The sequence below is a fragment of the Nerophis ophidion genome, linkage group LG29 (genome assembly GCF_033978795.1).
Source record: "Nerophis ophidion isolate RoL-2023_Sa linkage group LG29, RoL_Noph_v1.0, whole genome shotgun sequence".
NCBI classification, from domain to species: domain Eukaryota; kingdom Metazoa; phylum Chordata; class Actinopteri; order Syngnathiformes; family Syngnathidae; genus Nerophis; species Nerophis ophidion.
In genome coordinates, this window is record NC_084639.1 from 22,846,572 (window position 1) to 22,872,229 (window position 25,658).

Here is a 25,658-nt window from a genome sequence, read left to right on the forward strand (position 1 = left end):
TAATGTCAGTAAGGGATTTTTAATCACTGCTATGCTGAAATTATAATATTGATACTGTTGTTGATAATATTAATTTTTGTTTCATTACTTTTGGTTTGTGTTGTGTTTGTGTCTCCTCAATTGCTCTGTTTATTGCAGTTCTGAGTGTTGCTGGGTCAAGTTTGGTTTTGGAATCGGATTGCATTGTTAGGGTTTGTTGGATTGATTTAAGAAAAAAAAAATGTATATATATATATATATATATATATATATATATATATATATATATATTTTTTTTTTTTTTTTTAATAAAAAAAAAATCAATTTTTTAAAAATGAGAATCGATTCTGAATTGCACAACGTAAACGATTCGATTTGTATTCGAATATATATATATATATATATATATATATATATATGTATATATATATATATATATATACAGCTGCAATCACTTTTTCATAAGGTATTCATGTGTGATTTCCACAAGCATCTGTACATGTAGAAGAAGAAACACGGGCATGTCTGCATGATCCGCCTTCATATTTCCAGTTTTAATATGAAGCTGGCTGTGGCGTGTTCTTTATGATGTCCCTTCCTGTGTGGGCGTGGTCTTTCTGGTTTCACTTCCTCTCCAAACTCACTTTGTAAAAGATGAATGAGTCCAGACAAAGCTAAGTGCCGGAGATTCTAAAATTACACGTAAACATTTATCCGAGGAGGGGGACCTTAAACGCTGTTGTAGTGTGGCTGTAACTGGGCTTAGGCTAAATAATTATTTGTTTAAGGGGTTAAATGACTCAGTGTAGACATGGCCTTAGACCCCGTTTACCCTAAGATAAATAAGATTATCCTGGGTAAATCACAGCTAACCTTATGTGTCCACACACCACAATGCCACCGTTTAAGACACCCTCCTCCCTCCGTCCACCGGCGCAACGCGACCTAATACACATGCGCGGAAAATGCGCAATTCATAGTCATCACCAGTGTTGCTTTGTGTGCAAGACTTAGACAAACTTTAATGATCCACAAGGGAAATTGTTCCACTCATTAGGATGGAAGAGATGGGAAGGATAATGCAGGTATAAAATAGACTAAAAATGTATCATAGTATCAATATAAAATATAACATATATGTAATACATACATAGTATATATACAGTGCAAGTTCTTAAATTGAACTTATCTGAAAAATATCCAGTGCTGTGGTATTTCAATTACCGTATTTCCTTGAATTACTGCCGGGTCAAACTCGCTCCCCAAATTTATAAGGGCATGCTTACTTTTATCGCCGGGTCAAATTTGTGACGTCACGAGTGACGCTTCCCCTGTCGTCATTTTCAAAATGGTGGATGAGTTTATTTTTGCTATTATTATGTGTAAACCAGAGGTCTTGTTCCACAGCCATATAGATCACACTGATGGTTGTGATATAAAACAACTTTAACACTCATACTAATATGCGCCACACTCTGTGAACCCACACCAAACAAGAATAACAAACACATTTCGGTAGAACATCGGCTCTGTAACCCATTAAAACGCAACATAAGAATTACCCAGAATGCCATGCATCCATGACTCTTGGCTATATTATACACCCCGCTAGCACCGTTTCCTGCTTAGACCTCAAAGATACATATGTAGTTACATATTGTTAGCACTTTAGACCATCAGCATTCCTTTAGATTAGTGCTGTTCAACCCTTTGTGAGCATGCAGTTCTGATGTAATGCTGTCGTCATGTAGCCATCTACAGAACAAATACAAGCCAAATATCAAATGTAAACACATGACAAACAAATGACTTTAAAAGTCTTATATAAGTGTTATAATGAAGGCAACACATGATGTGTCTATATTTGCTGTATTAGCCTACTATCAAAATGACTTTAGAAGTCTTATGAAGGCAACACAGGATGAAGCGCTTTGACACTGTTACCACATTCACCCATTCACACACACATTCACACACTGATGGCGGTAGTTGCCCTGTAAGTGCTACAAGTAGCTACAAAGCCAGTTTCCATATGAGTTGGGAAATTGTGTTAGATGTAAATATAAACGGAATACAATGATTTGCTAATCATTTTCAACCCATATTCAGTTGAATATTATTATTCAAAGACAACATATTTGATGTTTAAACTGATAAACATTTTTTTGGGGGCAAATAATCATTAACTTTAGGATGTGATGCCAGCAACACATGACAAAGAAGTTGGGAAAGGTGGCAATAAATACTGATAAAGTTGAGGAATGCTGATCAAACACTTATTTGGATCATCCCACAGGTGTGCAGGCTAATTGGGAACAGGTGGGTGCCATGATTGGGTATAAAAACAGCTTCCAAGAAAATGCTCAGGCTTTCACAAGAAAGGGGTCTCCGTTGTCTTATTTTAGGCTTCATAATGCGCAACACGTTTTCAATGGGAGACAGGTCTGGACTACAGGCAGGCCAGTCTAGTACCCGCACTATTTTACTATGAAGCCACGCTGTTGTAACACGTGGCTTGGCATTGTCTTGTCTAAATAAGCAGGGGCGTCCATGATAACGTTGCTTGAATGGCAACATATGTAACTCCAAAACCTGTATGTACCTTTCAACATTAATGGTGCCTTCACAGATGTGTAAGTTACCCATGCCTTGGGCACTAATGCACCCACACACCATCACAGATGCTGGATTTTCAACTTTGCGCCCATAACAATCCGGATGGTTCTTTTCTTCTTTGTTCAGGAGGACACAGTTTCCAAAAACAATTTTAAATGTGGACTCGTCAGACCACAGAACACTTTTCCACTTTGCATGATTCTATCTTAGATGATCTTGGGCCCAGAGAAGCCGGCGGCGTTTCTGGATGTTGTTGATAAATGACTTTCGCTTTGCATAATAGAGCTTTAACTTGCACTTACATATGTAGCGACCAACTGTATTTAGTGACAGTGGTTTTCTGAAGTGTTCCTGAGCCCATGTGGTGATATCCTTTAGAGATTGATGTCGGTTTTTGATACAGTGCCGTCTGAGGGATCGAAGGTCACGGTCATTCAATGTTGGTTTCCGGCCATGCCGCTTACGTGGAATGATTTCTCCAGATTCTCTGAAACTTTTGATGATATTAAGGACCATAGATGTTGAAATCTCTAAATTTCTTGCAATTGCACTTTGAGAAAGATTGTTCTTAAACTGTTTGACTATTTGCTCACGCAGTTGTGGACAAAGGAGTCTACCTCGCTCCATCCTTTCTTGTGAAAGACAGCATTTTCTGGGAAGCTGTTTTTATACCCAATCATGGCACCCACCTGTTCCCAATTAGCCTGCACACCTGTGGGATGTTCTAAATAAGTGTTTTGATCAGCATTCCTCAACTTTATCAGTATTTATTGCCACCTTTCCCAACTACTTTGTCACATGTTGCTGGCATCAAAATATAAAGTTAATGATCATTTGCAAAAAAATAAATGTTTATCAGTTTGAACATCAAATATGTTGTCTTTGTAGCATATTCAACTGAATATGGGTTGAAAATGATTTGCAAATCATTGTATTCCGTTTATATTTACATCTAACACAATTTCCCAACTCATATGGAAACAGGGTTTGTATATTAGCCTACTATCAGAATGACTTTAAGTCTTATATAGGTGTTATTATGAAGACAACACATTATGTAAGTGTCTATATTAGTTGTATTAGCTTACTATCAAAATTATTTTTAAAAGTCTTATACAAGTGTTATAATGAAGACAACACATGGTGTAAATGTCTCTAATAGCTATATTAGCCTACTATCAAAATTACTTTACAAGTCTTATATAAGTGTTATAATGAAGACAACACATGGTGTAAATGTCTATAATAGCTATATTAGCCTACTATCAAAATTACTTTACAAGTCTCATATAAGTGTTATAATGAAGACAACACAGGATGTAAGTAAATGTTATACGCTTTTCTACCTCAAGGTACTCAAAGCGCTTTGACACTATTTCCACATTCACCCATTCACACACACATTTACACACTGATGGCGGAAACTGCAAAACAAGGCCCTAACCACGACCCATCAGGAGCAAGGGTGAAGTGTCTTGCTTAGGGACACAACAGACATGACGAGGTTGATAGAAGGTGGGGATAGAACCAGGAACCCTCAGGTTTCTGGCACGGCCACTCTCCCAACTGCGCCAAACCGTTACACATGATGTAAGTGTCTATATTAGTTATTTTAGCCTACTATCAAAATGACTTTAAAGGTCTTATAAAATTGTGAAAGCAACACATGATGTAAGTTTCTATATTAACTATATTAGCCTACTAATAAAATGACTTCAAAAGTCTTATGTAAGTGTTACAATGAAAACAACACATGATGTAAGTGTCTTTATTAGCCTACTATCAAAATGACTGTATGTCATTTTGATATTAAACATCGTAAAACTAGTGTTTTACAATGTTTTAACATTGTAAAACATTAGTAAAATGGAGGCTTCTCAGAGGGTGAGACGACTCCTGGACGTTACTGCCTTAGAATGGCCAAAGTTATAGATGCTTTTTTTTCCAAGTCAAAGGAAACGACAGGCTGTCTATTTCTTGTGGATTTACTACAATATTTGCAAGTTGGTCAACGTTTGCTGTGCAAAAAAATAAAATAAAACTGACTGACTCACCCCGGATTTCCACTTGATGCAAAACGGCAGATGAACGGTTTCGCCACGGTGACGCACACTTTCTGTTTTTATGTGTCAGTTTCCAGCGCCTGCGGAACGGCATGGTCATGATGGCCTTGTGAAAGGTTTTTTTTGAGTAATTTGACAAAAAAAAAGATGAGGACATGCTGATTCTGGAGGTCCAAAATGAAAGAATCATATACAGGCATATCCCTAGCAACTATATGGGTTTGTGTCTGTGGTTTTTGCTCGTAAAACCCTTCCGTGTCCAGGGCCTTATTTCCTGAATTTGTAAATAATACAAAAACTATTTTGTGATAGTTAAAAGTATTAATCTAATTCCATTAGTATCAACAAATATAATAGTTCGGGGTCTGCAACCTGTGGCTCTTTAGCGATGCCCGAGTGGTTCCCTGGAGCATTTTCAAAAATGTATGAAAATGGAAAAATATGTGGAAAAAAATTACTTTTTTGTTTCAATATGGTTCCCGGAGGAGGACAAACATGACATAAACCTTCCTAATTGTTAGAAATCCCACTGTTTGTATTGAACATGCTTCACTGATGACAGTATTTGGCGAGCGCTGTTTTGTCCTACTAATTACGGCAGTCCTTGAACTCACCAAAATTTGTTTACGTAGAACTTTCTCTGACACTGCCACAGTAAGACATGTTTTATGTCACCCCCTTCTTGGTCTCATTTTGTCCACCAAACGTTTAATGTAGTGCATAAATGCACAAAGGTAAGCTTTTTGGGGATGGCGTGGTGAAGTTGGTAGAGTGGCTGTGCCAGCAATCTGAGGGTTATTGGTTCAATCCCCACCTTCTACCATCCTAGTCACGTCCGTTGTGGACACTTCACCCTTGCTCCTGATGGGTCCTGCTGAGTGCCTTGCATGGCAGCTCCCGCCGTCAGTGTGTGAATGGGCGAATGTGGAAATACTGTTAAAGCGCTTTGGGCTCCTTAAAAAGGGGTAGAAAAGCGTTATACAAGTACAACTTTCTTTCTTTCGTTCTTTTTTTCTTTCTTTCTTTCTTTGTTGACATTATTGACTTGCGTGGAGCGCTAATCAGGCATATTTGGTCAGTGCATTACTGCAAATGAATTAATGCTAAAATGCTAAATAGGCTAGTTGTATGTACATTTTTGCATCATCATGCCTCACTTGTTGGTATTTCTGAGCTCATTTAATTTCCTTTACGTATATCCTCTGTGTTTGATTTATATTTGCATCTCATGACACATTATCTGCATGTAATATTGTTGTATTTCTGATAGTTGTTTTTGTGCCATGTTGTTCCAGACCACAGCAAACGTTAGCCAGCTTGCATAGATTGTTATAAATCCATTAAAAGTAGACAGCCTACCGTTTCCTTAAACATGGGCACAAACATCTATACCTTTGACCATTCTAAGACAGTAATTTAGAGGCGTTATCTCAACCCCCGAGAAGCATCCATTTTACTAATATAGTCAGAAATCAACAGTTCTGTCAACAAAGATTTGTGTCAGCCTGCGATACATAGTCATTTTGATAGTAGACTAATACGACTAATATAGGCACTTTCATCATGTGTTCCCTTCATTATAACAATTGTAGCAGACTTTTAAAGTAATTTTGATAGTAGTCGAATATAACTAATAAAGACACTTACATCATGTGTTGAGCTCATTATAACCCTGGCAGAAGGCTTTTAATTTTTTGCGGCTCCAGACAGATTTTTATTATTATTTTTTTTTTTGGTCCAACATGACTCTTTCAACATTTTGAGTTGCGGACACCTGCTATAGTTTGTATCGGTATTGACTATTAGTAATGATTTGCTCACCACCGTTTAATATTCAAGAGCTCTAATTTAGCAGTTAGCATGGCTTCTCGTAGCCTTCACAGTGTAACTATTCTTCATTCTATCGCCCTCCAGTGATAATGATACTTGTAAGAGGCGTAAATGTGAGGATTAGCAAATTGGAAGCAGCTTTGCGGTGTTTTGGCTTGCGAGGACGCTACATTGCGTTGAGGCGGTGTTTGTTTAGTCCAGGGGTCGGCAACCCGCGGCTCCGGAGCCGCATGCGGCTCTTTGGCCACTCTGATGTGGCTCAGCTGCATAATCGCCGACCCCCCGATTGTTTCGGGAGGTTTCTGGATTTTGGTGCCTCTCCCAGACATCAACCGGGTTTTACATCCTCGGATCTTCCCTCGGACTACAATATTGAGGCGTGCCGTGATGGCTTTACTTTTAACATCCCCTACAATAGGTCATCGCCCATCTTTACACCATGCTATCTGCGTGCCGGCCGGACGCACGCATCTTGCTGCTTCTATTGTCACATGTACGAGATTGCAAGGCATATAGTCAACAGCCATACAGGTTACACTGAAGGTTGTGATATAAACAACTTTAACACTCTTACTAATATGCGCCACACTGTGAATCCACACCAAACAAGAATGACAAACACATTTCGGGAGAACATCCTCACAGTAACACAACATAAATGCAACATAAGAATTACCCAGAACCCCTTGTATCCATGACTCTTTCAGGCTATATTATACACCCCCGCGCCCCCAACCCCGCCCACCTCAACCGACGCATGGAAGGGAGAGGGGGGGAGCGGGGTTTGGTGCTAGCGGGGTGTATGTGTATCAACGGAAACCACTTACAACATGTTATTGGGCTGGCAAGCTGTCTGCACATGTTGTTGAAGGCGTCAAAGGCAATGGCTTCATAGCACGCACCAATTATTGTTGTCTGGGTAACCATTAACAGATATTGGCGAGAATGGTTGCGGCTCCCATTATCTTCTTTATTTTGTGAAACAGATCAAAATGGGTCTTCGAGTGGTAAAGGTTGCCGACCCCTGGTCTAGTCAAATTTGCGCGACCCAGCTAGAATGTGCCATCAACATAAATGATCACATTATGATGATATTATTCAAATCTCTATTGTTGACCAAATGTATATAATTCATATGATCTATACTGCATAACCTTATCTGAGATACAAGTGTTTTGATTTATCAGTTGATTCATGTGTGTTAAATGGAGTTGTGCACATGATTCTCAGACTTATTTCTGTATCGTTGATGTCAATTTAATCCCACAGTTTATTCAGGTTGTCCACCCACGCACTCTCCAGTTGTCTCTTCCATTTCCACCTTAATGAGCATCGTAACAACGTAGCTGTTGTAGCAGGTTGAAGAGTGGAAGTTGCTTGGACACCAGAAACCCAGCGAGACTTCCTACATCTTTTAAACAAGCGTGGCGGTTATGTTTCAACTAGTTTCCCCAGTGGGTCACCATGCAAATTTAGGATGACTCCGTCCTTCAATCAGCGCCTCCCTGCTCACTGCTAACTGTAGCGGGATGCTATCCCGCCGACAATGAATGACTCATGAAGTGAAAAAGTCAGAGTTGTGTGCCCTGTTTATCCCAGAGGCCAATGTTTAACTTCAAATGTTACGCAGATGAGCAAAATCCTGAGAAGTGGGTGACACACTTTCACAGCATGCTTGCACTCGTGCCACACCAACACAGCTTTGATTTTCACATTTGAACATCCAGCTCTCCTCTAACACGGGCAAGTCATTAGCTTTGATAATGGCCTTAACTTCAGCAAATTAGTGAGCACGCCGAGCAAGCCAGTCAAAATTCAACCTAGGAATTTAAAAATGTGCTGATTTTTGTGTGCTTCAAGCAAGTTTCGCAGTGTCTATATTAGTTATATCAGCCTCCTATCAAAATGACTTTAAAAGTATCATATAATTGTTACAATGAAGGCAACAGATGATGTAAGTGTCTATATTAGCCTACTATCAAAATGACTATATATCGCAGGCTAACACAAATCTTTCTTGACAGAAATATAATATTTATTCTAAACATTTTTACAACATTGGAAGACATTAATAAAACGAAAGCTTCTCAGAGGTTGAACTCCTGTAGATTGCTGGCTTATAACGGCCGAAGTTATAGATGTATGTTTCCAAGTTAAAGGAAACGACTGGCTGCCTATTTCTAGTGGATTTATTGCAATCGTTTCAAGCTGGGTAACATTTTGCTGTGGTCTGGAACAACATGGCACACAAACAATGATCAATACTACATATATATATATATATATATATATATACATACATATATACAGATAACGAGTCATGACATATGCACATATAAATTAGATACACGGAGGGCATAAGTAAAGGAAATTGAATTATCTCAAATATACCTACAAACAAGGCATAATGATCCAATTCGTACATAAAGCTAGCATAACTAGCACGTTAGCATCGATTAGCTTGCAGTCATGCAGTGACCAAATATGCCTGATTAGCACGACACACAAATCAATAAAATCAACAAAGCTCACCTTTGTGCATTCACGCACAGAATAAAAAGTTTGGTGGACAAAATGAGACAATTAGGAGCGGCATAAAACACATCTTTCTGTGGCAGCATCGGAGAAAGTTGTACATGTTCACAAACCACTGTGAGTTCAAGGATCACCGAAATTAGTAGGACAAAACGGCGCCGGCCAAATACTCATCAGTGAAGCATGTTAAGTGGGATATCTAACAATTTGGAAGGTATATATATATGTATATATATAAAAAAGAATATATACAGTGTATTTATATATATATATATATATATATATATATATATATATATATATATATATTAGGGCTGGCGATATTGGCTTTCATTAATATCGCGATTTTTTTTATGGCATATTGGGATATATGATATATATTACGATATTTTGCCCTGGCCGTGAATGAACACTTGATGCATATAATCACAGCAGTATGATGATTCTATGTGTATACATTAAAACATTCTTCTTCCTACTGCATTAATATATGCTCATTTTAAACTTTCATGCAGAGAGAAATCACAACTTAGTCAATTGACCAAAACTGGATTTGTTAAATACGCTTCATTCTCTCACGGGTGACTTTTTAAATGAAAGAACAAATTAATAGTGTTGCAACCTTTTTGTAGTAACACTTCTGCTGCATACTTTGCATTGATTGATTGATACTTTTATTAGTAGATTGCACAGTGCAGTACATATTTCGTACAATTGACCACTAAATGGTAACACACGAATAAGTTTTTCAACTTGTTTTAAGTCGGGGTCCACGTTAATCAATTCATGGTAGAAATATCAGCATAATACAGTCATCACACAGGTTAATCATCATAGTATATACATTGAACAGCATATTGCTGTTGTCTGCTGAATATTTTCCCACTTGAAGCCAAACCACCGCCAGATGATGGACCCCATGCTCTTTATGTTGGGCATTTACTGTTCTTCCTCCATTTGTGATAAGTTTCGCACCATCTCTCTCTTGTATCGTCACAAGCTCCGCTCCGCTCGACCTGCCTCAGCTAACGTTAGCCATGGTGCTACCTCTCTGATCGGCGAGAGCTATGACGCTAGACTCGCGAGAGTATGTGACGTATGTAAGAAAGGGGGGCTTGTTTTCTGTATCTGTCAGAATGTGAGACAAGGAGGAGTGAGAAATGCCTTTTGTGTGATGCCCGCAGCTAAATGCAACTCGACCTGCCTCAGCTAACGTTAGCCATGCTAACGTTAGCTCTCGGCGAGAACATATGACGCTAGACGCGCGACAGTATGTAACATATGTAAAAAGGCGGACTTATTTTACGTCTCTGTTAGAAGGAGAGACGAGAAGGAATGAGAAACGCCAGTAATGTAATGCACGCAGCTTAAAGCAACGGTGTGAGAACATATAATCAAATATTACGATATAGTAATTTTCTATATCGCACATAGACAAACCTGCGATATATCGTATATATCGATTTATCACCCAGCCCTTATATGTAGATATATATATATATATATATATATATATATATATATATATATATATATATATATATATATACAGTGGGGCAAAAAACTATTTAGTCAGCCACCGATTGTGCAAGTTCTCCCACTTAAAATGATGACAGAGGTCTGTAATTTTTATCATAGGTACTCTTCAACTGTGAGAGACAGAATGTGAAAAAAAAAATCCAGGAATTCACATTGTAAGAATTTTAAAGAATTTATTTGAAAATTATGGTGGAAAATAACAAAAATTCAGCTCAATACTTTGTAATATAACCTTTGTTGGCAATAACAGAGGTCAAACAATTACTCTAGGTCCTTACCAGGTTTGCACACACAGTAGCTGGTATTTTGGCCCATTTCTCTATGCAGATCTTCTCGAGAGCAGTGATATTTTGGGGCGTCGCCAAGCAACACAGACTTTCAACTCCCTCCACAGATTTTCTATGGGGTTGAGGCCACTCCAGGACTTTCAAATGCTTCTTACGGAGCCACTCCTTCGTTGCCCGGGCGGTGTGTTTGGGATCATTGTCATGCTAGAAGACCCAGCCACGTTTCATCTTCAAAGCTCTCACTGATGGAAGGAGGTTTTAGCTCAAAATCTCACGATACATGGCCCCATTCATTCTTTCCTTAACACGGATCAGTCGTCCGGTCCCCTTAGCAGAAAAATAGCCCCAAAGCATGATGTTTCCACCCCCATGCTTCACAGTAGGTGTGGTGTTCTTGGGATGCAACTCAGTATTCTTCTTCCTCCAAACACGACGAGTTGAGTTTATACCAAAAATCTTTTTTAGTTTCATATATATATATATATATATATATATATATATATATATATATATATATATATGTGTATATATATATATATATGTATATATATATGTATATATATATATATATATGTATATATATATGTATATATATATATATATATATATATATATATATATATATATATATATATATATATATATATATATATATATATATATATATATATATATATATATATATTCACGGTCGTTACCCCTCCCTCTCGGCCACCTCGTGTCGCCGCTGAGAACAGCGCAGATATCCCATTTCCCTACCGGTCATCAATGCACCCCTGCACACTGCTTCACGTCATGGAACCTCACCCAATTAGTTCCCAGGATAAAGAGGTGCGCACTTACAGCAACCTTGACACTATATTTTCTTTTGTTACATTGAATTTCCACCAGCACATCCCCATGATTATATTTTAATTTTCACCCATTCTGCCTGCCTCAGCCACGGTGGAACATGGACTGCTCACAGCCCGAATCCACCATCGCCCGGTGTGCTTGTACCCTTAACGGAACACAGTACGTCTCTCTCGGGCCGGGATAGGGCGCCAGAGAGCTGACAACCCGGATCACCTGTCCCACCTCCATGAGTGGGCACTCCTGCCGCACGTGACCGGGCTGCCCACCCCTCCAGCACCCCTGCCCACACCTCCAGCACCCCTGCCCAGGTGTTCGAGGAGGCGTCTGCGGGGGTAGTCCTGTATCAGCAGCGACCGCAGCCTGTGAGACAGAAGAAAAAGAGGAGTTATTTCTCCGGGGCCGGAACACCGGCGAAGCCGTTTCTCGTCGCATGCGCAGTACGGCGCCGCCTCGTCCCACTGCACGCACGGTCTGCGCAGCGCTGGCCCTGGGCGCTTGGCTGCCTCTGCGGCCCTCTCCTCCCTCCGCGCCTCACGATGCACCGCCAGTGTCACTGCCGCTGCCAGGTCACGTGGGCGGTGATAGCGGACCCAGGCTGATGTCCGAGCCGGGATGGCCTCCAGGAACTGCTCAAGGATGACCTGTTCCACCACCCGGCTGTCGCTGTCCCGCACGCCGCCGCTGGGGCCTCAAAGATATCCAGGAAGGCCTGGGGGTCCTCGGTCTCCGCCATGCGCTGCAGGGAGACGGCCGCTGATGTTGGCGGTGCCGCTCGGACCATACTCGCTAGCGTCTGCTGGCCCACCTGTTGTCTGACTGTCACCAGCTGTTGATGGCTCGCCGCTGCCACGTTCGTGAGCACTTGCCCTAGTGCCGTTAGCGGGTTGGGTGCCGACATCTCCGGTCCTTAGGTACCCTGGGCGGAAGATTTAAACGTCTCCTGGCTGGTGGGTTCTCCTGGGACCGACAGAACCTTCGTGAGCCCGGGATACAGGGTTGAACAAGTTTTTTGTTTTTATATTTTGTGTCCTTCAGGACCGTGTCACCAGCGGCCTCCTTTTCTTCATGTGGATTATTTCTCTCCTCTAATACGCCTCCTCTCATGGGCACGGACACTGCTGATAAAGGCGACAGGTGATTAGATAAATACACCCAGCTGGGCAATCTATTCACCTGTCAGCTGGGCTTCGAAGCCAAGCCATATACACTCCCTTCCCGCAGGAGGCGCGCCGACCACGCCTCCCTCCACGGAAGGAATCTTGAGTATTTTGTGTGAAGCTCAGCAGTAATTTCTTCCTGCACGTTTTAATAAGATTAAATTGCATCAAATCATCAGCTGGTTTCACTTCCCACATTTTGGCCTTTTATTATCTTAAAAGATTGGCACTTTCACTTTAGAGAACTGTTTACTTGCCTCACTTCCTGTTGAGGCAAGTAAAAGTGAAAATAGGCAGGAAAAGCTGACCTCGGCTTTGGAATGCAGGAAAAAGCTCACAGAGTTCACTTGGGTTCTCTTCAGTCAAGCTGCCGCAACCTTCGTCAGACTCATTTCTCGCAGTTTTCTTTCTTATCACTAAGAATGTTACTCACTGTCTTTCCTGCAACCTTGTGAAATTGTGGCTACGTCATTTTTCTTAGCCTGCAGCATTTCACATGGTCAGCAGCGTAATGATCTTCAAATTCACTCAGATTTCATAGCAACACACAATGTCTGCAGGGAATGACACAACCTTTAAACGGTGTTAGCGTATTTGAATTACGGTATTGTGTGAGGATAAATCATATAAACATGCATGCTGTAAAACAGCCTATTGATGGTTCATCATAAGAAACACAAAGTTCTTTAAATCCCAAATCGTTAAATTCAACTGTTAAATACATTTTTAGCAAAATCACAATGTAGCGGATTTTTCGGCCTATAAGGCGCACATAAAATCCTTTTTTTTTTTGTTTACTGACGTCAAAGCTATTTTATTTGGTACATGGTGAAATGATAATTGGGACCAGTGGATCGCAGTCACACACAAGAGCTACGTGTAGACTGCACTATAATGGCAATGTGACTCAAGTAAACAACACCAACATTTTATATGTCCCATTGAAAATGTAGAACATTACACTCGGCGCTCAAAAATGTATCAACATGTTTTAGTACGACTTTGGTAAGCTATAAAGCCGCACCGCTTGATGGATTGTACTGTGCTTCAACATAAGAGTATTAATATGGTGTGTGTATACAGTCAGACATATTTTTTATCTGGTGTTTTTTTTTCGCAATATTATGCAAAAGCAACTTTTCTCACTTTCTGGTACCTGCTGATGTGCATTTGGAATCTGCATAAATCCTGAAAAATTGTGTGTGTCCGCTTTTGTCGTCGATAAGCTTCTTCTTTTTCTCTATCTTCTTGATATGGGACCTTCATCCTCCGCTGTTGCCATTCCATTTACTACTTTATATTAGAATATAAAGTAGTGTAAAGTTCATTCTTATATCTGTCAGTAAACTTGCCATGAAAACGCTTAAACATACCGGTAGTGAGTTTACATTGTTCACCCAAGGAACTTTAGTTATTAGAGAGTTCCGGTGAGATGCTGCTCCGTTATTGAAGTACAGTCTGAATGTCATTAGAACAGTTAGCTCCATCTATTTACACTTCTTCCACTCCCGTCCTTGCACGCTACACAACTACAACAAAGATGACGGGGAGAAAACGCTGTCGAAGGTGAGCCTCGTAAATAAGACCGCCCACAAAACGGTGCATCCTGAAGCAACTGTAAGAAAGCCACTTGAAGATGATCTGTAAAATATCCTCCATGCAACATTTTGATCTGGTGTGCCTTATATATGAAAAAAGATTGACCATTTTGCCCTAACGTGATTAAGTCTTAAAAAAATAACTACCTCGATGGATAGATAGATCGAGCCAAACATGTCTCAATGTACAATCGCATCATTCATGTGCCCCCGGAAACTCAGTGGCGCTGCCATTTTGATGATATTGCTACCTGTACATGCCATTTGAAGAGGTTCGCCCCTTTTGCGATGAGTAGACTGCTGCGGTAGGGCAAATGGCACATGGTTTAGCTTACAAATATGGAAGATAACTGCAACCATTATAAAAAAAGATGTTTATATGGTTGCTGACTTTGCCGAAATGGTTATTTGTCTTCGCAAGGACGGAGGGAAAGTGCAAGTTGTTGCTCTTGTATATGAAAAGCAGTTAGCTGACGATAGCGTTTCCCAGGCTATCATTTCAGAGAAGGCTGGCCATTTATCTGGCGACTTTATGTCCAAAAGTAACCGTGATGGGTAACAATTTAAGGTGTTTGGAAAAGTTTCAAAAGATGAGCCGTCATTCACAGCGTGGGTGCAGCATGGCGGGGCTGCTCAGACAAGGATTGAAGGATTTCTACCTTAGCAGACTGGACTTTTTTTGAAAAATATGCCAGAGGGGACCTTTATTACCTCGAAGGACAATAAAGTAGTGGGACACAAGCCAATAGAGGACTGCATCACAATGCTAGTTTGTGCTTTTTGCTTTGTGTGGGTAAATGGTAAATGGGTTGTACTTGCATAGCGCTTTTCTACCTTCAAGGTACTCAAAGCGCTTTGACACTACTTCCACATTTACCCATTCACACACACATTCACACACTGATGGAGGGAGCTGCCATGCAAGGCGCTAACCAGCACCCATCAGGAGCAAGGGTGAAGTGTCTTGCTCAGGACACAACGGACGTGACGAAGTTGGTACTAGGTGGGGATTGAACCAGGGACCCCTGGGTTGTGCACGGCCACTCTCCCCACTGCGCCACGCCGTCCCTATGTGTGTGTTTTTATTGTTGCGGTGTTTGATTAGAAAGGAGATTGTTAAGCCATTACCCATTTGTTTTCTTATTTTGATACTTATACAGTATACCATATTTTCCGGACCATAGGGCGCACCAGATTATAAGGTGCACTGCCGATGAGCAGGTCCGGTCAGGTCTTTTTTCATATCAAAGGTGCACTGGATTATAAGGCGCATCAAAGGGGTCTTATTATGATTTTTTTTTTCTAAATATAAAATACTTCCTTGTGGTCCACATAACATGTAATGGTGGGTCTTTGGTCAAAATGTTGCATAGATGATGTTTTACAGATCACATTGAAGTGGCTTTCTGACAGTTTCTTTGCGCCGTTTTGTGGGGAGTTTTATTTATGTGGCTCACCTTCGGCAGCATCTTCTCCCCATTATCTTTGTTGTAGCGGTGTAGCGTGCAAGGACAGGAGTGGAATAAATGTCAAAAGATGGAGCTAACTGTTTTAACGACATTCAGACTTTACTTCAATCAATAACAGAGCAGCATCTTCTCATCGGTGACTCACTAGCGCAACAACGCCGGAAATATGTGCCGTGAAAAACTGTCCGACCGGAACTCTCTGATAACTGACGTTCCTTGGGTGAATAATGTAAATTCAATACACCAGTATGTTTTAGTGCTTTCATGGCGAGTTTACTGACATATAACTAAGAAGTTTACACTACTGTATATTAGAAATGGCAACAGCGGAGGATGAATGTCCCATAACAAGAAGATAAAGAGAGAGAAGTTTATCGACTACGGTGTTGCCATGTACTACAAAGGCGGACTTATGCAGAGCCAAAACACAGATCAGCAGGTACCAGAAAGGTAAGAAAAGTTGATTTTGCATAATATTGTGAAACATAACATCAGATAATACGTCTGCTAATGGGTGCCATTTTGCGGTCCTTATACGCACACCATAGTAATACATCAAGCGGTGCAGCTTCAAAGTCATACTAACACATTTTGACAAATCTTTGAGTGCTGTGTGTAATGTTTTTTATTTTCAATGGAACATTTGAAGTTTTGGTTTTGTTTACTGGCGTCATATTGCAGTCTACACATATGTACATATCTCTTATGTGTGACTGCCACACTTATTATTACACCATGTACCAAATAAAATTGCTTCATTAGGCGCACCGGGTTCCAAGGCACACTGTCCGTTTTTGACACAATTAAAGGATATTAGGTGCGCCTTATAGTCCGAAAAATACAATATATACTAGGGCTGTGAATCTTTGGGTGTCCCACGATTCGATTCAATATCGATTCTTGGGGTCACGATTCGATAATATATCGATTTTTTTCGATTCGATTCTCAATTCAAAAACGATATTTTTCCGATTCAAAACGATTCTGTATTCATTCAATACATAGGATTTCAGCAGGATCTACCCCAGTCGGCTGACATGCTAGCAGAGTGGTAGATTTAAAAAAAAAAAAAAAGCTTTTATAATTGTAAAGGAAAATGTTTTATCAACTGATTGCAATAATGTAAATTTGTTTTAACTATTAAACGAACCAAAAATATGACTTGTTTTATCTTTGTGAAAACATTGGACACAGTGTGTTGTCAAGCGTATGAGATGCGATGCAAGTGTAAGTGTAACACTATTGTTCTTTTTTTTTTTTTTTTAAATGTCCAATGATAATGTCAGTGAGGGATTTTTAATCACTGCTATGCTGAAATTATGAATATTATCAACAACAGTATCAATATACTGTTGTTGATAATATTCATTTTTGTTTCATTACTTTTGGTTTGTACTGTGTCGTGTTTGTCTCCTCTCAATTGCTCTGTTTATTGCAGTTCTGAGTGTTGCTGGGTCAGGTTTGGTTTTGGAATTGGATTGCATTGTTATGGTAATGCTGTGTAGTGGTTCGTTGGATCGATTCTGAATCGCACGACGTAAACGATTCGATTCGTATTCGAATTGATTTTTTCCCACACCCCTAATATATACATATAGTTTCTTCAAAGTGTGCATTTTTGTAATTTGAAATAGGGACTTTTGTCAAGGCTAGAACCAATGTTTTATGTGTACATTGTTTCTTATGGGGAACTCTGTTTCACCCTACCAACGTTTCGATTGGAGAAACTATGTTCAAGAACCAATTAAGTTCGTAAATAGAGATGTTTTTACATTGCTAGTTCTGCATAAAAGCTTTTTTATTATGCAACGTCCATTTAGGCTAATTTTTGACTAGACTATATTGTTTCTGCAGTGTTGCCATGATGGTGTTGATGAGTAACTTCTACAGAACAAGGGAGGGCACGACTACTATCCACGCTCCCGTCTACTACACGCTCCACCCCGAGCCCTAGCAGGAAATGAGTCGTAGTTTGGGATCGTAGCACATTAGCAGGGTGGGGGCGGTGTCAGGGGGCAGAGCCGCAGGACAGAGGCTGATCCACACATGCTTTGGACACACTCTCATTCTCATAGCAGCAGTAGTAGGCTGCAGTCTGGAGACCTGCAGCATGCTGACCGAGGACTTAACTGAGGACTAACATGCTAGGATATTTTAGGAAGAGGATCATTTGATCTTATCAGGCGGCAGCGTCACTACGGGAGCAAGCGTGGGGTGGAGGGTAAGTGCCCAGATTTGAGCGTCAATTAACCCCCGGCCCGCTAAAGCTGCGTCTTGAAACTCCTTTGTTTTGGTTGTGATGTTAAACTGTGACTCTTCTGCGGGGAAGCCGTGTGGAATGTGAAGTAGAACTATTTTGGATCCGTGCTGCTGGTATAGAGGGAAACAAGTGTGGGGGGTGTACGCGTGCTCTTCATACTGAGAAGTAGGTTTGAAGTCAAAGACGTGGTCCTGGCTGCGGGGGGATTGTGTTACAAATGGATGCTAGATGCAGCGCTGATAGATTGATGTCTACTGGAAAAGACTAAAATCCTCTGGTGCCCTTTTCTCTTCGCCATCACAGTGGCAGCCGAGGCGTATTTTGGGAAGCTCAAGTCACCCGTCGATTGTAAATTCTCAGCATCTATTTTAGAGGTGGCAACCCTGAAGTTGCGGAGACCCCCCCAGTTGAGAAACTTTTGTTCAGTTCCACAAAGGTGAAAGGTGGTTGGGTCTGAATCCTGGACGTTGTTTTCATGACCAATCCCTCCCAAGAGATCTCCTCCTCGGAGGCTCCGGAGTCTTGCATAACCGGGCGGATTAATCTTTGTCCTTCTTAAAGGCCTGGCTGGGTTAAAGAAGCCAGCGTGCCCTCTCACCAGCCGCTCTGTTAAACGGCTTTGCGGCGAGCGGAGACCCTGTTCGCAGATTAGCAAGTGCGAAGGTCCGCGGTGGTCTCATAGACGGGAAGGCTGGCGATGTATGCGGAATGACAGCCCAGCTTGTTGTGTAACAGGAGGTTGGGGGGATTCAAGGCCACCGGGGGTGTCAGTCATGTGATCATCTGTAAATAACACTCTTCATGGATCCTAGTGAACACTTTACAGCTGGCATAAATGAAACAGACAAGGGTTTCTGTGGAACTACCATGCGCTGGCCCAGTTTTTTTCAGCACCAGCCTGGAGATCCTATGTTGTTCTTTAATGTAGACCAGGGGTGTCAAACTCATTTTAGCTCAGGGGCCACCTGAAGGAAAATCTATTCCCACGCAGGCATAATAACTTAAAAATAAAGTCAATTTCAAATTATTTTCATTGTCTCACTTTGGCCAAAAATAGAACAAGTACATTGTGAAAATGTGCATAATACAAATAATCCTCTTGGCAAAACACTTGATGTAAATTGAAAACTCTGAGTACAAAATTGGTGCAGTTTCACAAACACTATGAAGAACACAATGAACTTAGACTCAGTTTATTTACAAAGCCATTAAATTTTAAACACTTTCTGTTTAGCATTCTACGTCCATCCCATCCATTTTCTACCGCCAGTTCCTTTTTAGGGTCGCGGGGGGCGCTGGTGCCTATCTCAGCTACAATCAGTTGGCAGTTTATTATAAATGTTTGGAAAATAAACCGATTTTTTTAACAAACCGCCGCATTGGTGAAATCCACATACTGCCACAACACATTCATTTATCATCATTCAAATATTACAATTATAATCAAACATGGTGTCAGTTACCAAAACGACACCATAGCTTTGTGATGTGGCTTTTGTGAACACAGCCTGAAGACCTTGTTTTAATTATTCCACTTTCTGTAGCCTACTAGCCTACTTTAGGGCCACTAGGGCGGCGCTAAACAGCTGCATGTGGCTCTAGAGCCGCAGGTTGCAGACCCCAGTTTAGCCATTATTGGGGAGGAGGGTTGCTGAAAGTTGACATCTGCACTGAATCCTGATGAATAATGAAGCCAAAGCCCATTTGCGGGGCTGCAGTAAGTTCGTGGACTCCCGTTGCATTGTGGAGAATTGAGTATAGGTGTGTGCAAAACAAGAGCAGGCGGCTGTGGCCTGCGGGCCGGTTCTAATACTAATCTAATATCATCCCGGGGGCCATATATAATTCATTCGCGGGCCAGAGCCATCCCGCTGGCCTTGACTTTGACACTACATTTGCATAACGAACTGAATCTGTTCCATTGAATTCCTTGGATCTATTTCTGTGCAGCTTCCAGGTGTAGTGTTTACTGACCGGAAGCCACGTTGTGTACACATATGAATATCAGTTTTGTTTTTGTTGCATGAGATGAATAGTTGGAATCTCGCTTGATAGTTCAGCAACACAAGATCCAAGTGTGCAAAGCCAGTGTTTACCATGGAATATTTCTCAGAGGTCCCACGATAGTGTATTAGATTGTCCAATACCTAGCCTGGAGGCTGGAATTTAAAAAGTTGAAACATGTTTTTAGTCCAGCCACACGTTGTTTTGTGCGTCTGTAGCTTTAATGTTAATACCCATGCCGATTTCTGACAGGGTATGTGTCTCCAAGAAGGACAATTGTGTACTTTACCCCCTTTTTGAATATACAGTGCTACCTCAGAACACAAGTTTGTTTGGTTCTGTAATGCAGCTCGTACCTCAAAAAAATTAACGGTGCTCTGCCTGCCCCAAAGAGCACGATTTTAATGTTACATGCCTGATGACTACAGACTGAAGTCGCGTGAAGAAGCCTAAAATTTTTGGTTGTGCTTTCCCCTCCATTTGCTGAATGGCGATTTACGATATGTAAGTCGATATTTTTTCCATTAAGTAAAAACAAAACACTCCTAGTTACCTGAGATACTAAGTATGTCATTATTATGCCACATCCTGACAAAATGTTCAACTCATTATGCTTAATTTATTACAGCATTTCGAAAGCCTGTAGTTGATTTTTATTATGTAAATGTTATTTTTTTATCAACATGTGATAGCAGGGACCCTGCCATTCAAATCTAGGCTGCTACATAACTAATGATTATTGTAACTATAGCTGAAAAAATAGTACAATAGCAATAGGAGAGACTATTCATCCCTGAACACCATGGAGTTCATGTAGGCTGTATGATGCACTTACATTATTATATCAACTATCATAATGTCGTTTTTTGCTGCTCCAACACAGTTCAATCAACACAGAAAAAGGTAAAGTGAAATAACAGCTTGTTAAGACTTTAGCTTAGGCGGTGGCTCTTTGTTATTAAGGCGGCCGCCTTAGCTACAAAGTACTGCGGGAAACGCTATGAGAGATATATATATATATATATATATATATATATATATATATATATATATATATATATATAAATGTACGTATATTATTGAATCGGAGAATGTGCTCAATCTCCTCAAATATCAGTTAATGGTAAATGGGTCATACTTGTATAGCACTTTTCTACCTTCTGCCATGCAAGGCCGTAACCCTGACCAGTCAGGAGCAAGGGTGAAGTGTCTTGCTCAAGGACACAACGGACATGACCAGGTTGGTAGAAGGCGGGGGTCGAACTAGGACCCCTCAGGTTGCTGGCACGGCCACTGTCCAAACCACGTTTTAGCATGCATGTTTGTCTGCTTCCAACTTTGTGAGAAGTCTCAAGAAGTCCTAGTTCCATAAAAGCACATTTGGAGTTCTCTGTGGAAGAACAAGCCAGTCAAACACCAAACTTGGGACCAACTCCACCAAGTCTTTCAATTCCCACATCTCCGAGTGCTTTTGTGTTCCAGTATACATGACATTCAGCTCTTCTTCTACTGTGAAAGTAGGTTAGAGTGAAGCTTTCTATGCAGAATCCTGAGTTTCCCGTCATCTTTGTGGTTAGAATGTGGATGTGGAGACAAGCTCCAAGACAGTCAAGGTGTCATTGATAAAAGTTCCCTCCCCCCACGCATGACTTTACCCCTGGAAACTGCTGCAAACTTTAATTTGAAGATAGCAAAGACAGAAAAATAGGTTGTGTATTCCCACTGCAGCGATGTACTGTACACTATGCTGCCACCATGCATGTGGAGCATGTCCATCTGGACCGTAGAAGACAAAAAAACATGTCATTGCCAGCGTTCTAATAGAAAACTGAGAGGCTTAACGGTGCTTTGCATCCAAATGCAAGCTCACGATGCGTGTCGGTGATAATCTTTGCAGAGTTGTGCGCTCTTGTTCTGAAATGATTATGATCTGTGCTGGCATCTGGCACCTTCCTTATCTTTGTCATCCTCTTACCGGGTCTTGCACGGTTGCCAAGCATGCAGGAAAACACCAAGCTTGAATGATTAAATGTGTAAATTATTCACTGGCAGCAGAGTGTACACATGGTAGACCACGGCATCGTTAGTAAGGCAAATAGAAATTAAGTAATTGCTGGTTCTGGAATGCGGAGAGAGTCCCGAAGCATTTAAGCATTCCAGCGAAGACTCGTATGTTTGTTTAAGTCTTATTACATTTGTTGTTTGATTCGCCCACGCGGCAGGTTTGCCACTGTAATATTTGCTCAGCACTATAGAAGTTATGCAGCCTTTAATCTCCAAACAAGACACTTTTATGTCAGTAGAAAAAAAATATCCACTTGTATAATTCATATATTACTACAGGGTTTTTTCTGGCTCGAATTGAGGCAGAGGTGTTACAATCCTGACCATGCGCCAGAATTTTAAAGCAACAAAATGGTAGTTTTTTTTCTATTTACAGTAATATGCTGTAAAGAACACCGTAAAATGTATTGTCATTTGTATTAATTTGATGGGTAGTTTGTTGTAAAATCATAAGTTAAGCAGATATTTAAGTATTTATTTTTATTTAGACCAAAATTGTTGGGAAATTATGATAAGTTAAGCAGAGCATAGCTCGGTTGGTAGAGTGGCCGTGCCAGCAACTTGAGGGTTGCAGGTTCGATTCCAGCTTGTGCCATCCTAGTCACTGCCGTTGTATCCTTGGGCAAGACACTTTACCCACCTGCTCCCAGTGCCACCCACACTGGTTTAAATGTAACTTAGATATTGGGTGTCACTATGTAAAAGCGCTTTGAGTCACTTGAGAAAAGCGCTATATAAATATAATTCACTTCACTTCACATAAGTTACTGTAATATTTGTTGAAATAATGTATACTGGGCAGCACGGTGGTTCACAATACGCAGGTCCTGAGTAGTCCTGGATTCAATCCCGGGCTCGGGATCTTTCTGTGCGGAGTTTGCATGTTTTCCCCGGGACTGGGGCGGTATGGCCCGGTTGGTAGAGCGGCCGTGCCAGCAACTTGAGGGTTGCAGGTTCGATCCCCGCTTCCACCATCCTAGTCACTGCCGTTGTGTCCTTGGGCAAGACACTTTACCCACCTGCTCCCAGTGCCACCCACACTGGTTTAAATGTAACAATTAGATATTGAGTTTCACTATGTAAAGCGTTTTGAGTCACTAGAGAAAAAGCGCTATATAAATATAATTCACTTCACTTCACCGCGTGGTTTCCCTCCAGGTACTCCGGCTTCCTCCCATCTCCAAAGACATGCACCTGGGGATAGGTTGATTGGCAACACTAAATTGGCCCTAGTGTGTGAATGTGAGTGTGAGTGTTGTCCATCTGTGTTGGCCCTGCGAAGAGGTGGCGACTTGTCCGGGGTTTACCCCGCCTTCCGCCCAATATTAGCTAAGATAGGCACCAGTGCCCCTCGCGACCCCAAAAGAGAATAAGCGGTAGGAATGGATGGATATTGTATACCATTAAAGTTTAAAAGACATGCAATTTCGATTTTAGTACATACAGTACAGGCCAAAATTTTGGACACACCTTCTCTTTCAATGCATTTTCTTTATTTTCGTGACTATTTACATTATACATTGTCACTGAAGGCATCAAAACTATGAATGAACACGCGGAGTTGGTTTTGAAACTCCACATGTGTTCATTCATAGTTTTGATGCCTTCAGTGACAATCTACAATGTAAATAGCCATGAAAATAAAGAAAACACATTAAATGAGGAGAAGGTGTGTCCAAACTTTTTGCCTGTACTGTATGTTTATTCTGTCAAAATGAAAAAAATCGGACCTTTTTTTAAAAATAAACGCCGAATGCTTGTAATTCTTTCTTTTAGTTGACCTTGTACCAGTCAATCTGTACCATCATGAAACTCTACCTGATCCTATGCAAACTTCAAATCAATTCTTCAATCAATCGATCTATTATAATTAGTCAGAAAAGGTTGGAAATGAAGGTAACGCTGCAAGCTGTGTTCAATTGTAAGAGACAAAATGTTCACAGCACAGTCTGGAGTGTTCTGTAGGAGTCCAGTGATCCCTCCGTATCATGCTCTGTATGCAGAAATCCACTTGTTACTACAGTCAACATTGTGCACCAAGTAGCGCGAAACAACACAATTCGATCTTTTTCTTTTTCGGTAGTTGCTTCAGGTCTTTCCAGTGCACTGCTGTCAATATGGCCCCTCTATGGTGGCACAACACTGTAACTGCTTAATCCAGTGCATGTCCAGGCCCGTCTGAAGTTTGCCAGATAGCACATGGATGATACAGCAGAGGATTGGGAGAATGTCATGTGGTCAATTGAAACCAAAATTGAACTTTTTGGTATAAACTCAACTCGTCGTGTTTGGAGGAAGAAGAATACTGAGTTGCATCCCAAGAACACCATACCTACTGTGAAGCATGGGGGTGGAAACATCATGCTTTGGGGCTGTTTTTCTGCTAAGGGGACAGGACGACTGATCCGTGTTAAGGAAAGAATGAATGGGGCCATGTATTGTGAGATTATGAGCCAGAACCTCCTTCCATCAGTCAGAGCTTTGAATGGTTGACCAAATACTTATTTTCCACCATAATTTACAAATAAATTCTTAAAAATTCCTACAATGTGAATTCATGGATTTTTTTTTTCACATTCTGTCTCTGACCGTTAAAGTGTACCTCTGATGAAAATTACAGACCTCTGTCATCATTTTAAGTGGGAGAACTTGCACAATCGGTGGCTGACTAAATACTTTTTTGCCCCACTGTAGCTGTCGCAGAGGGACATCTTTTGCTCTGGCTGGGCGCGGCACAAAATTAGCTGGAGGCGGCTGCCATGCAATTTTGAAAGCAGGAAAGGCCCTGTATCTCATATTGTCACGGGTATTTGCCACCCGCAGAACGCAGGATTGGCTTCCCAGTGTCAGGAATGTAAAGTGCAAACGTGTTATTAGTACACTGTGGCCCCAGCAGGTTTTGTCATGCGCAATGCGGCCCGATCGTTACTCCCCCTCTTTCCCCCACAGGGAGCCGATGGGCTTATCGGGATCATAGCCACCAGCGACTACGAGCGTCTGTAAAAGCAGATCAAAAGTGTCGGCTGGTTGCTCTGAAGCTGCAGCCTAGATTACTGAGTTTTGTCCCGAGTAGAAAGAAGCTTGCATATCAAGAAGGCGCGTATAAACTTTTTCCACTAGGCGTATGAAATAAAACTTTCATCCACTTTGGTTATTTAAACCTTTTATTTACTAACATGTGCTTTATTTTTTTCTCTGTAGACCCTAATGTCCTTTTATTTTGACGGTACGCAGTGAAGCAATTAAAAAACGGGTTGTGGGCCGCAACTGGTTCCCGGGCCACACTGCTTTAAGGCGGGCGGCTCTTGAGCCCCATGCGGCTCTTTAGCGCCACCCTAGTGGCTCCCTGGACCTCTTACAGAGATATGTAAAAATGGAAAAAGATGAAAAAATATATATTTT

The 25,658-nt window shown here is 41.0% G+C and overlaps 1 protein-coding gene across 7 annotated transcripts in view; it reads left to right on the forward strand.

Moving 5' to 3' along the window:
- The window catches only part of rapgef2b (Rap guanine nucleotide exchange factor 2b), a 286,117-nt gene that overhangs the window by 128,210 nt on the left and 132,249 nt on the right, over nucleotides 1-25,658 (forward strand). The window lies entirely within an intron of this gene.